At 34.8% G+C, this 14,300-nt stretch overlaps 1 protein-coding gene across 1 annotated transcript in view; it reads left to right on the top strand.

The window, feature by feature from the left end:
• Positions 1-4,489: 4,489 nt before the first annotated feature.
• Positions 4,490-14,300, top strand: part of POGK (pogo transposable element derived with KRAB domain) — a 224,568-nt gene continuing 214,757 nt past the window's right edge. Inside the window, exon 1 of the mRNA XM_074389820.1 lies at positions 4,490-4,644. The gene's annotated coding sequence lies outside the window, so the exon portion shown is untranslated. The remainder of the gene's footprint in view (positions 4,645-14,300) is intronic.

The following is a 14,300-nucleotide window of genomic DNA, read 5'->3' as shown; positions in this document are numbered from 1 at the left end:
ATTTTGCATTCTCACTAGCAGTGTATGAGGGTTCTGACTTCTCCATATAATCTCTAGCATGCCATTATCTGTCTTTTAATTGTAATTGTAATTTAATTACATATATATTTTTTGAGAGAGTCTTGCTTTGTCACCAGGCTGGAGTGCAGTGGCATGATCTAGGCCCACTGCAACCTCTAACGTTTGCCTTCTGGGTTCAAGCAGTTCTCTCTCCTCAGCCTCCCAAGTAGCTGGAATTGCAGGCATGTGTCACCACAGCCAACTAATTTTTGTATTTTCAGTAGAGACAGGGTTTCACCATGTTGGCCAGGCTGGTCTCAAACTCCTGACCTCAGGTGATCTGCCCGCCTTTGCCTCCCAAAGTGCTGGTAGCCCAGCACCTGTCTTTATTTATAGAGGGTATGAGGTGGTACCACATTGTGGTTTTGATATGCATTTCCTGATGTCCAACTTTGTTGAATTACAAAAGTGTGTTATATGGTTTAAAATTTTATTTTTATTCTGTTTAGATGACCATATGGCTTCTGTCCGTTATTCTGCTGATATGGTGTATTATATTAATTAATTTTTGATTGTTAGCTAACCTTCCAGTCCTGGGATAAATCCCACTTGGTCATGGTGTATAATTTTTTTATATGTTCCTGAATTTGGTCATGTAGTATTTCATTGAGGAGCTCTGCATCTATATTCCTAAATTATATTAGTTTATAGTTTTCTTGTGATGTCTTTGTTTGCTTTTGGTATGAAGGTAATACTGGCTCATATAAAAAGTTGGAAATGTCCCCTTTTTATTATGTGAAAGACTTTATAAAGAAGTAGTGTTAATTTTTTTTTACATGATTGGTAGAATTCACAAATGAAACCACCTGGGCTTTTCTTTGTGGGAAATGTGATTGTTAATACTGAGTGTCAACTTGATTTGATTGGGGGGATACAAAGTATTAATTCTGGGTGTGTCTGTGTGGGTGTTGCCAAAAGGGATTAACATTTGAGTCAGTGGAATGGGGAAGGCAGATCCACCCTTAATCTGATGGGTACAATCTAATCAGCTTTCAGCAAATATAAAGCAGGTGGAAAAATGTGACTAGGAGAGTCAGGCCTAGCCTCCTAGCCTACATCTTTCTCCTGTTCTGGATGCTTCCTGCTCTCAAATATTGAACTTCAAGTTCTTCAGTTTTGGGACTCAGACTGTCTCTCCTTGCTCCTCAGCTTGCAGACAGCCTATTGTAGGATCTTTGATTGTAGAAGATAGTGTAAAATAATAATAAACTCCCCTTTATATGTGTGTCTGTGTGTATGTGTGTGTGAACACACACACATACACACACACACACACACACATGCTATTAGTTCTGTCCCTTTAAGAGAACCCTGTTTAATACAGAAGCTTTAAAAATAAGTAAATCAATATTCTCATTTGTTATAAAGTCTATTCAGATTTTCTTTCTTTTTTTTTTTTTTTTTTTTCAAATTTGCTTGGAAACCGGTGGGGATTTAGATTGCTGAAATTCTATCATTACACTCGCATCTTTTCAAATGTAAACTTCTGGTACTTAAGAGACTTGGCCATCATTTTCTTTCCTTTTCTTTCTTTCTTTTTTTTTAAGAAAAAGAAAGAAGAGGAAGAAAGAGAAAGAGGAAGAGGGAGAGAGGATGGGGGTATTGCTTTATTGCCCGGGCTAGAATGCAATCTAAATATGGGTATGCCTATAATTGTCCTTAATAATGGAGATATGAAAGAAAATGAGGGAAGAGAATAACAAACAAGGAGCCAACCAAGATTTCGTTTAACTTCTAAGTTGATATGATGTGGTACTGATAAGAGTGTATATTTTGTATATTTAAAGTGGAGAGTTCTATAAATGTTAATTACATTTACTTGCTCCAGATCTGAGTTCAAGTCCTGGATATTGTTGTTAATTTTCTGTCTTATTGATCTGTCTAATATTAATGTTGAAGTCTTCCACTATTATTATGTGGGAGTCTAAGTCTCTTTATAAGTCTTGTATGTCTGCGTATTCCTGTATTGGGTGCGTATATATTTAGGATCTTTAGCTCTTCTTGTTGTTGCATTGATCCTTTTATCATTATATAATGTCCTTCTTTGCTTCTTTTGATCTTTGTTGCTTAATTGTAACTTCTGCTTTTTATTTATTTATTTTAGCTCTTTGTTTGGTTGGTAAATCCTTCTCCATCCCTTGTTTTGAGTCTTTGTGTATCCTTGAAGGTGAGATGGGTCTGGATGCAGCATACTGATGGGTTTTAGTTTTTTATTAAAATTGCCTGTCTGTCTTTGGATTGGGGGATTTAGTCAATTTAAATTTAGAATTAATAATAATATATGTGAGTTTAATACTGCCATTTAATATTAGCTGGCTATTTTGCCCATTAGTTGATGTAAATTCTTCATTATATTGATGCTCTTTTTGGTATTTTTTTTAGAAAGGCTGATACTGTTTGTTCCTTTCTATGTGTAGTGGTTCTTTCAGAAGCTCTTGTAAGGCAGGCCTGGTGGTGATGAAATCTCTGAGTGCTTGCTTATTCACAAGAAACTGTATTTTTCCTTCACTTGTGAAGCTTAGTTTGGCTGGATGTGAAATTCTGGGTTGAAAGTTCTTTTCTTTAAGGATGTTGAATATTGGCCTCCACTCTCTTCTGGCTTGTAGGGTTTCTGCTGAGAGATCTGCTGTAAGTCTGATAGGCTTCCCTTTGTGGGTAACCTGACCTTTCTCTCTGGCTGCCCTTAGTATTTTCTCCTTCATTTCAACCCTGCTGAATCTGACTATTATGTGCCTTGGAGTTGCTCTTCTTGAGGAATATCTCTGTGGTGTTCTCTGTATTACCTGGAGTTGAATATTATCCTGCCTTACTAGGTTGGGAAAATTTTCCTGAATAATGTCCTGAAGCGTATTTTCCAGCTTGGATTCATTCTCTTCGTCACATTCAGGTACACCTATCAAGCGTAGATTAGGTCTTTTCACATAGTCCCATGTTTCTCGGAGACTTTGCTCGTTCCTTTTTATCCTTTTTTCTCTAATCTTGTCTTCTTGTTTTATTTCATTGAGTTGGTCTTCGACCTCTGATATCTTTTCTTCTGCTTGATCAATTCGGCTGTTAAAACTTGTGCATACTTCACGTAGTTCTTGTATTGTGTTTTTCAGCTCCATCAATTAACTTATATTCCTCTCTAAATTGTGTATTCTTGTTAACATTTCGTCAAATCTTTTTTCAAAGTTCTTAGTTACTTTAGATTGGGTTAAAACAAGTTCTTTTAATTCACAAAAGTTTCTCATTATCCACATTTTGAAGCCTGCTTCTGTAATTGGAACACACTCGTTCTCCATCAAGCCTTGTTCCGTTGCTGATGAGGAACTGTGATCCCCTGCTGAGGGAGAGGCTTCTGATCTTGGGTATTCTCAGCCTTTTTTGTCTGTTTTCTTCCCTTCGTTATAAATTTATCCATCTGTGGTCTTTGTATTTACCGTCTTTGTAATTGGGTTTCTGAGTGGACATCCAACTTATTGATTCTCAGCGCCAAAATCTGAGCAACCCACTGCACCGATTAAATCAGCGGCGTTAAGATCGATGGTGCTTTTCTGACTCTGCACCAAGAACCGACGCTCCGAGGCGCCGGCAAAACCGCCTCGCCGGTCACAAGAGTCGCGCTGGCGACCCGTGGGGCTCCTCCGCTGGGAATCTCCTGGTACATGAGCAACAAGAATTCATGTGAAGGTGTGGCGTCCTCTCCTTCTTTGCGCTTTCACTGGGAGCTACAATCCCGAGCTGCTAGTGATCAGCCATCTTGGATCTCTCTCCCTATTCAGATTTTCTATTCCTTCTTGAGTTAGTTTCAATTGTTTGAGGTTTTCTAGAAACTTGGCCGTTTCATTTAAGTTACCTAATTTGTTGGCATACAGTTGTTTACAGTATTCTCTTGTAATCCTTTCTATTTCCTTCTGATTTGTAGTAATTTTTCTTCTTTAGTAATTTGAGTCTTCTCTCTTTTTTTCTTGGTCAGGCTATCTAAAAGTTTTTCCAGTTTGTTGATCTTTCCAATGAACCAAATTTTGTTTTAATTGATTTTCTCTATTGTTTTTCTATTCTCTATTAAATTTTGCTCTAATCTTTATTATTTCATTCATTTTGTTTTAGGCTTAGTTTGCTCTTTTTCCAGTGTCTTAAGACGAAAGTTAGGTTATTGATTTGAAAACTTTTTTAAGTAGATGTTCACAGCTATCAATTTCCCTCTGAGCACTACATCCTTGTAAATTTTGGCATGATGTAACTTCATTTTTATTAGCCTCAAAATTATTTTCCAGTTTTCCTTATGATGTCTTCTTGCATATATTTTTTAGAAGAATGTTGTGTAATTTCCACACATGTGAATTTCCTAAATGTTTTGTTATTGATTTCTAATTTTATTTCACTGTGGTTAGCAAAAATACTTGTATGATTTCAGTCTTTTGAAGTTTATTGAGGTTTTTAAAAAGTTTATTTATTTATTTATTTTATTTTTCTGAGACAGAGTTTCCCTCTTGTTGCCCAGGCTGGAGTGCAATGACGTGATCTCAGTTGACTGCAACCTCTGCCTCCCAAGTTCAAGCAATACACCTGCCTCAGCCTCCTGAGTAGCTGGGATTACAGGTATGTGCCAACACACTCGGCTAATTTTTTGTGTTTTTAGTAGAGACAGGGTTTCACTATGTTGGCCAGGCTGGTCTGGAACTCCTGACCTCAAGTGATCCACCTGGCCTTGGCCTCCCAAAGTGCTGGGATTATAGGCATGAGCTACCGTGCCCGGCCCCTATTGAGTCTTGTTTTATGGCCTAGCATGTAATCTATTCTGGAGAATATTCCATGTGCATTTGAGAAAAATATGTATCGTTTTGTTGTGTGGAGTATTCTGTAGATATCTTTTAGATTTGGTTGGTTTATAGTGTTGTTTGGGTCTTCTATACCTTTGCTTAAATTTTTCTGTTTTCTTCTATCCACTACTGACGATTGGATCTTGAAATACCTAACTGTTATTGGTGTGTTATCTGCTTCCCTTAAGTTTTGTCAGTTTTTGCTTCACGTATTTTGGAGCTCTGTTGTTAGGTATATGTATGTTTATATAGTTATATCTTCCTGATAGGTTGATACTTTTCTCATTATAAAATGTATCTCTTTCTCCAATATGATTTTTGTTCTAAATCTGTTTTGCTTGATACAGTATAACCACTCTGGCTCTCTTATGGTTGTTGTTTGTATGATATATCTTCTATCCTTTTTACTTTCAACCTACTTGCAACTTTAAATATAAAGGGTGTCTTTTGTAGAGAATATATAGCCAAATTGTTTTGACAATCTCTGCCTTTTGATGGGATTGTTTAATCCATCATATTTAATCAATTAATTATTGATATACTTAGATTTATATCTGCCATTTTACTTTTTGTTTTCTATATCTCATGATTTGAGCCTATTCCTCCTTTACTGCTTTTTCTTTTTACATTAAGTGAATATTTTCTAGTGTAACATTTAAATTATTTTCATGATTATTTCACTATGTACTTTGAGGGTATTTTAGAGATCGCTCTAGGGCTTATTACCATATACATGTTAATTTGCCAGAATCTACTTGTGATTTATATTATTTAATTTCAGAGAGATATATAAACATTGTTGCTATAGAATTCTGTTCCCTCTTTTCCCTTCTGGTGCTATTAAATATAAATAAGTTACAAACCCTTAAACATATTTTTATAATTATTTATATTACATAATTTAATGTTTTTAGAGAAGCCAAGAGCAGAAAGGGGAGGAAATATATACTTAGAAAGTTTGTTATTTTAACTTTCCTATTTGCTGTTTCAGACTCTGTATTTACTCTTGTAAATTCTAGTTGTCTACTGTTATTTCCTTACTCCAGGATAGCTTTGCTACCATAAGTTGTTCTATTGTTTTGCAATATATTTCTATATGTTTTAGGTCAAGTAGTGTAATTATATACATTTTTCATGCAATTATTTTTTGAATCTGTTAAGAGAAAATGGATAACAAATATGTAATCATATTGACTTTTATAATTACTTAATTACCTTTAGTAGTATTAATTGTTTTCATGTTTAGATTCAAATTAGTATCTGGGGTCACCCACTATTAGCCTGAGACATTCTTTTACTACTTCATGTAAAACGGGTCCACTAGTAACTAATTGTCTCAATTTTTGTTATCTGGAAAGTCTTTATTTTTGTTTTAAACTTCATTTAAGTTTTATATATTTGAGGGGTATAAGTTCAGATTTCTTACATGCATATGCTGAATAGTGGTGAAGTCTGGACTTTTAGTATAACCATTACCTGAATGTTGAACATTTACTGAAAAGGAAATTTTCAACCCTCACACCCCTCCTACCTTCCCATCTTTTGTAGTCCAGTATCTCCACTCTGTATGTCTATGTGTATCAGTTGTTTAGCTTCCACTTATATGAGAATACATGGCATTTGACTTTCTGAGTTATTTCAGTTAGGATAATTGTCTTCAGTTGCATCCATATTGCTGCAAAAGACATGATTTCATTCTTTTTTATGCCTGAGTGGTATTCCATGGTATATATGTAGACACACAATATTTTGTTTATCCAATCCTCCATTGATGGACAATATAATTGATTCTATGTTTTTGCTATTGTGAATAGTTCTGTGATAAACAGACAAGTACAGTTATCTTTTTGATGTAATAATTTCTTTCCTTTGGTTATATATGCAGTAGTGGGATTACTTGATCAAATGGTAGTTCTATTTTTAGTTCTTCAAGAAATCTCCATGCTCTTTTTCCATAAAGGTTGTACTAATTTACATTCCCACCAATAGAGTATAAACATTCCCTTTTCTCTGAATCCTTGTCAACATCTGTGGTTTTTCAGACTTTTTAGTAATAGCCATTCTAATTGGCATAAGATGTTATTTATTTTATTGTGGTTTTAATTTGGTTTTCTTTGATGACTAGTGATGTCGAGCATTTTTTTCATATGCTTGTTTTGGCCATTTGTATATCTTCTTTTGAAAAATGTCTGTTCAAGTCTTTTGCCCAACTTTTAATGAGGTTGTTTGTTTTATCTTCTTGAGCTGTTTGAGTTCCTTATAGATTCTGGATACCAGACCTTTCTCGGATGCAAAGTTTGCAGATATTTTTTCCCATTCTGTAGATTGTCTGTTTACTTTGCTGATTGTTTCTTTTGCCATGTAAAAGTTTTTTTATTTAATTGAGTCCCACTTGTCTATTTTTATTATTGTTGTATTTATTTTGAGGACTTGGTTATAAATTCTTTTCCTAGGCCAATATCCAGAAGAGTTTTTCCTTAGTTTTATTCTAAGATTTTAATAGTTTCAGGTGTTGTGCTTAGATCTTTAATCTATCTTAAGTTAATTTTTGTATATGGTGAGAGGTATGGGTCCAATTCCATTCTGCAGATGGCTATCCAATTTTCCTAGCACCATTTATTGAATAGGGTATCCTTTTCTTAGTGCATATTTTTGTTGACTTTGTTGAATATCAGTTGATTGTAGTTATACAGCTTTATTTCTGGATTCTCTTTTCTCTTCCATTTATCTGGTATATCTGTTTCTTTTTATTTTATTTTTGTGTGTGTATGTGACGGAGTCTCACTCTGTCACCCAGGCTGGAATGCAGTGGTGTGATCTTGGCTCACTGCAACCTCCACCTCCCAGGTTCAAGTGATCCTCTTGCCTCACGCTCCTGAGTAGCTGAGATTACAGGCACGTGCCACCACGCCCAGCTAACTTTTATATTTTTAGTAGAGACCATGTTGGCCAGGTTGCTCTCAAACTCCTGACTGCGTGATCCACTTGCCTTGGGCTCCCAAAGTGCTGGAATATAGGCGTAAGCCACTGTGCCTGGCCTGTGTATCTGTTTTTATACTGGTACCATGTGTTTTGGTTAGAAGAGCCTTGTACTATAGTTTGAAGTCAGGTAATGCGGTATCTCCAGCTTTGTTCTTTTTGCTTAGGATTGCTTTGGTTATTTGGGCCCTTTTTGGTTTTATACAAATTTTAGAATTGTTTTCCTAATTCTGTGAAAAATGATATTGGTAATTTGATAGGGATTGTGTTGAATCTATAGATTGGTTTGGGCAGTATGATAATTTTAACAATATTGATTCTTCCAACTCATGAGCATGGAACTTAAAAAAATTGTTTGGGTCATCTATGATTTCTTTCATCAGTGCATTGTAGTTTTCCTTGTGGAGATCTTTCACCTCCTTGGTTAAATATATTACTAGGTGGTTTTTTTTTTTAGTGGTTATAAATGGGATTGCCTTCTCAGTTTGGTCCTTGGCTAGATTGTTATTGGTATATAGAAATGCTACTGTTTTTGTATGTTAGTTTTGTATCCTGAAACTTTACTGAATGCATTCATTTAATTTTATTTTGTTTTGAGGTTGAGTCTTACTCTGTCACCTAGGCTGGAGTGTACTGGCGCAATCTCAGCTCACTACAACCTCCACCTCCCAGTTCAAGAGATTCTCCTGCCTCGCCCTCCCGAGTAGCTGGGACTACAGGAACATGCTACCACGCTGGGCTAATTTTTGTATTTTCAGTAGAGACGGGGTTTCTCTGTGTTGGCCAGGCTGGTCACGAACTCCTGACCTCAAGAGATCTGCCTGCCTTGGCCTCCCAAAGTGCTGGGATTATAGGCATGAGCCACAATTCCTGGCCCTGGATGCATTTATTAAATCTGAGAATATTTCAATGGAGTCTTTTGGATATAAGACCATATCATCAGTGAACAGGAATCGTTTGGCTTCCTCTATTCCCATTTGGATGTCTTTTTTAAAAATTTTGCATGATTGCTGTGATGAGGACTTTCAGTGTTATGCTGAATAATAGTGCTGAAAGTGCACATCCTTGTCTTGTTCTAGTTCTAAGAGGGAGTGCTTTCAATTTTTCCCCATTAAGTATAATATTGGCTTTGGGATCGCCACATATGGCCTTTATTACATTCAAGGATGTTCTTTCTGTGCCTAGTTGGTTAAGAATTTTTATCATGAAAGGATGCTGATTTTTATCAAGTGCTTTTTCTGCATCTATCAAGATGATCACATGCTTTTTGTCTTTACTTCTGTTTGTGTGATGTATTACATTTGTTGATTTGCATGTGATGAACCATCCTTGCATCCCAGAGATAAATCCCATCTGATCCTGATGTGTTACCTTTTTTACATGCTATTGGATTTGATTCGTAGTATTTTGTTGAGGATTTTTGCATATATGTTCATCAGGCATATTGGTCTGTAATGCTTTTTTTCTTGTCTCTCTGTCTAGTTTTGATAACAGGGTGATACTGGCCTCATAGAATGAGTTAGGGAGAATTCCCTAACTTTGTAGTTTGATGAAATTCTTTTGTGTTGCCATTTGATTCCTCTCTTTCACCTTTGTGTAATTGTTTTATACAAACATGATTTTAAACTTCTGTGTTTTTGGGCTGGTGAACATCAAGTTTTTTTCTTCACGTTTAAGACTCCTTTCAACATTTCCTGTAGGTCTAATCTAGTGGTGACAAATTCCCTCAGCCTTTGCTTCTCTGTGAATGATTTATGTCTTCTTTGATTTATAAAACTTATTCTGACAGGATAAAAAATTCTTAGCTGACAGTTTTTTTCCCCCCAGCACTTTAAAAATGACATTCCATTCTCTTCTGGCCCATAAGGTTTCTGCTGAAAAGTGCACTGTTAGTCTCATGAAGTTTCCTTTATAGATGACAAGATGCTATTCTCTTGCTAATTTTAAAATTCTTTCTTCACTTTAGACATTCTGAATATAATATGCTGTGGTGAAATCCTTTTTGCAATGTATTTTCCTGGGGGTCACTGGGCCTCTTATATCTAGATGTTTACTTTGATAGACTTGGAAAACTTTTATCAATTATTTTATTAAATTTTTTTCTAAACTTCTTGCTCTCTCTTTCCCCTTGGAAATATTCATGATTTGTAAGTTTAGTTGCTTTGTGTAGTCCCAGATGTCTCAAAAGCTTTGTTTATTCTTTTTTATTCTTATTTTTGTGTGTGAAGATTATTTTGAAAGACCAGTCTTTAAGTTCTGAGCTTCTTTATGCTGCTTGTTCTAGTCTATTATGGAAGCATTCAAATGTATTTTGTATTTCCTTCACTTAATTTTTTAATTTCTGAATTTCTTTTATTTTTGAAGTTATCTTCTTGACAAATTTCTCATTCATATTCTGAATTGTTTTTCACATTTCTTTATATTGGTTTTCAGATTTCTTTTGCTTCTCATCGGGCTTCTTTAAAATCAATATTTTGAATTCTCTTTCTGGCATTTTAAGGAATACTTTTTGATTGGCATCTGTTGCTGGTCAATTGTTTTGGTCCTTTGGTGATATATTTCCCTGCTTTTTCATGTTTCCTGTGTCCTTCCATTGATATCTGTGCATCTGGTGTAGCAGTCACTTGTTCCAATTTTTGGATTTTTTTAGGGAGTTCTTTTTGTTTTAATTTTATTTTAGGTTCAGGGGTACATGTGCAGGTTTGTTATATAGGTAAACTATGTATCATGGGGATTTGGCATACAGATTGTTTTATCACCCACGTAATAAGCATAGTACCTGATAGTTAATTTTTCAGTCCCCTTCTCTTCCCACCTTCTGCCCTCAAGTGGCTCTGGTATCTATTGTTTCCTTCTTTGTGTTCATATACACTCAATGTTTAAATCCACTTATAAGTGAGAACATGTGGTATCTTGTTTTTTTGTTCCTGTCTCAGCTTACTTAGTTTACTTAGGATAATGCAGCTCCATCTATGATACTGCAAAGGATCATGATCTCATTCTATTTTATGGCTGCATAGTATTCCATGGTGTGTATGTATGGCATTTCTTTATCCAGTGTACTGTTGATAGGCATCTAGGTTTATTTCATGTTTTTGCTATTGTGAATAGTGCTGTGATGAACATACACATGCATGGGTCTTTATAGTAGAATAATTTGTATTCCTTTGGGTATATACCTATTAATGTAATTGCTGGATTGAATGGCAATTCTGCTTTGAGTTCTTTGAGAAATCATGAACTGCTTTTCACAGTAGTTAAATTAATTTACATATACACCTGCAGTATGTAAGTGTTCCTTTTGCTTTACAACCTCTCTAGTATTTGTTATTTTTTTTAATTTTTAATAATAGCCATTATGAGATGGTATCTCATAGTGGTTTTGATTTGCATTTCTCTAATGATTAGTGATATTGAGCATTTTTTCATATACTTCATGGCCATATGCATGTCTTTTTTTGAAAAGTGTCTGTTCACATACTTTGTCCATTTTTTTAACAGGTTGTTTGTTTTCTTGTAAATTTGTTTAAGTTCCTTATAGATTCTGGATATTAGACCTTTGTTAGAATATAATTTGCAAATGTTTTCCCCCATTCTGTAGGATGTCTGCTTACTATATTAATGGTTTATTTCACTGTGCATAAGCTATTTAGTTTAATTAGGTCCAATTTTCCAATTTTTGTTTTTGTTTCAATTGTTTTTGGAGTCTTTCTTATAAAATCTTTGCCAGGACCAATGTCCAGGATGGTATTTCCTAGGTTGTTTCCAGGATTTTTATCATTTTAGGTTTTACATTTAAGTTTTTTAATGTAAAAGTTAGTTTTTACATTTAGGTTTTACATTTTAAGTTGATTTTTGTGTATGGTGTAAGAAAGAAGTCCAGTCTCAATTTTATGCATATCACTAACCAGTTATCCCAGGACCACTTATTGAATAGGAAGTCCTTTCCCCATTGCTTGTTTTTGTCAACTTTGTTGAAGATCAGATGGTTGTAGGTGTGAGACCTTATTTCTGGGCTCTCTACTCTGTTCTATGTCTGTTTTTGTATCAGTACCATGCTGTTTGGGGTACTCTAGCTCTGTTATATACTTTAAACTTGGATAATGTGATGCCTCCAGCTTTGTTCTTTTTGCTTAGGATTGCCTTGGCTATTCAGGCTCTTTTTTGGTTCCATATGAATTTCAAAATAGTATTTTCTAATTCTGTGAAGAATGTCATTGGTAGTTTGATAAGAATAGAATCGTTGGATGAGGAGATATGTACCCCATTCTTCATGCTATGATTATTTCACATTGCATGCCTGTATCAAAATATCTCATGTACCCAATTAATATATACACCTACTCTGTATGCACAAAAATTAAATTTAAAAAATTAAAAAGATAGGAATAGCATTAAATCTGTGAATTGTTTTGGGCAGTATGGCCATTTTAATGACATTAATTATTCTTATTCATAAGGAGGGAATATTTTTCAATTTGTTAATGTCATCTCTGATTTCTTTGAGCAGTGTTTTGTAATTCTCCTTGTAGAGATCTATCACTTCTCTGGTTAGCTGTATTCCTGGGTATTTAACTCTTTTTTCTGGCTATTGTTAATGGAATTGCATTCTTGATTTGGTTCATAGCTTGGATGTTGTTGGTGTATAGGAATGCCAGTGATTTTTATACATTGACTTTGTATCCTCAGACTTTGCTGACGTGGTTTATCAGAACAAAGGTCTTTTGGACAGACACTATGGGGTTTCCTCATATAGAATCTCATCATCTGCAAACATACTTTGATTTCATATTTGGATGCCTTTTATTTCTTGCTCTTTCCAGGTTGCTCTGCTTAGGACTTCCAGTACTATGTTGACTGGGAGTGCTGAGAGAGGGCATGCTTGTCCTGGTCTGATTGTCAAGGAGACTGCTTCCAGCATTTGTCTATTTAGTGTAATGTTGGTTGTGTGTGTGTGGTTTTTTTGTTTTTGTTTTTTTTTCATATGGCCGTTATTATTTTGAAGTACATTCCTTCAATGCCTAGTTAGTTGAGTTTGTTTGTTTGTTTGTTTGTTTTTTAACATGAAAGAGTGTTGAATTTTATTTAAAGCCTTTTCTACATCTGTTGAGATAATCATGTGGTTTTTGGTTTTGGTTCTGTTTATGTGGGGAATCACATTTATTGATTCATGTATGTTGAACCAACCTTGTATCCTGGGGATAAAGCCTATTTGATCATGGTGGATTAGCTTTCTCATGTGCTTCTGGATTTTGTTTCCTGGTATTTTATTGTGCATTTTTGCATCTATGTTCATTAAAGATATTGGCCTGAAATTTTCTTTTCTTATTGTGCCTGTGCCAGGTTTGGTATCAGATAATTCTGACCTCATAGAGTGAGTCAGGGAGAAGTTCCTCCTCCTCAAATTTTTGGAATAGTTTCAGTAGGAATAATATCAGTTCTTTATACAATTGGTAGAATTCAGCTGTAAATCTATATTGTTCTGGGCTTTTTCTGGTTGGTAGGATTTTTATTGCTAATTAAATTTTGGAACTCATTATTGGTCTGTTCAGGGATTCAGTTTCTTCTTGGTTCAATCTTGGGATGTTGTATCCAGGCATTTATCCATTTCTTCTAGATTTTCTAGCTTGTGTGTATAGAAATGTTCATAGAAGTCTCTGAGGTTTTTTTGGTATATATGTGGTGTCAGTGGTAATATCCTTTTTGTAATTTCTGATTGTCTTTATTTGCATCTTCTTTCTTTCTTTATTATTCTAGCTAGTGATCTGTTTTATTCATTCTTTCAGAAAAGAAAAACTCATGGATTTATTGATCTTTTTATTTTTTTTTTTGTTGTTGTTGTTTTACATCTCAATTTCATTCAGTTCAGCTCTGATTTTTGGTTATTTCTTGTTTTCTGCTAGCCTTGGGATAGATTTGCTTTTGTTTATCTAGTTCTTCTAGTTGTGATGTTAGGTTCTTAATTTGAAATCTTTCTAACTTTTTGAAGTAGGTTTTTAGTGTTGTAAGCTTCCCTTTTAACACTGTTTATGTCCCAGAGATTCTGGTATGTTGTATCTTTGTTCTCATTAGTATCAAATAATTTCTTGATTTCTGCCTTAATTTCACTATTTGCTCTCAAATCATTCAGAATCACATGTTTAATTTCCATGCAATTGTACAGTTCTGTGCAATTTTCTTAGTAATAATTTCTATTTTTATTGTGCAGTGGTCCAAGAATGTGATTGGTATGATTTTGGTTTTTCTGAATTTGCTGAAAATTGTTTTATGGCCAATTGTTGATTTTAGAGTATGTGCCACATGCAGATGAGGAGAATGTATAGTCTGTTGTTTTGGGGTGGAAAACTCTATAGGTGTCTATTAGGTCCATCTGGTCAAGTGTTGAGTTCAGGTCCTGAATATCTTCATTAGTTTTCTCCCTCAATGATTTGTCTAATATTGTCACTAGGGTGTTGA

This window comes from Saimiri boliviensis, chromosome 19 (genome assembly GCF_048565385.1).
Source record: "Saimiri boliviensis isolate mSaiBol1 chromosome 19, mSaiBol1.pri, whole genome shotgun sequence".
NCBI classification, from domain to species: domain Eukaryota; kingdom Metazoa; phylum Chordata; class Mammalia; order Primates; family Cebidae; genus Saimiri; species Saimiri boliviensis.
This window is presented reverse-complemented; position numbering and strand designations above follow the sequence as displayed.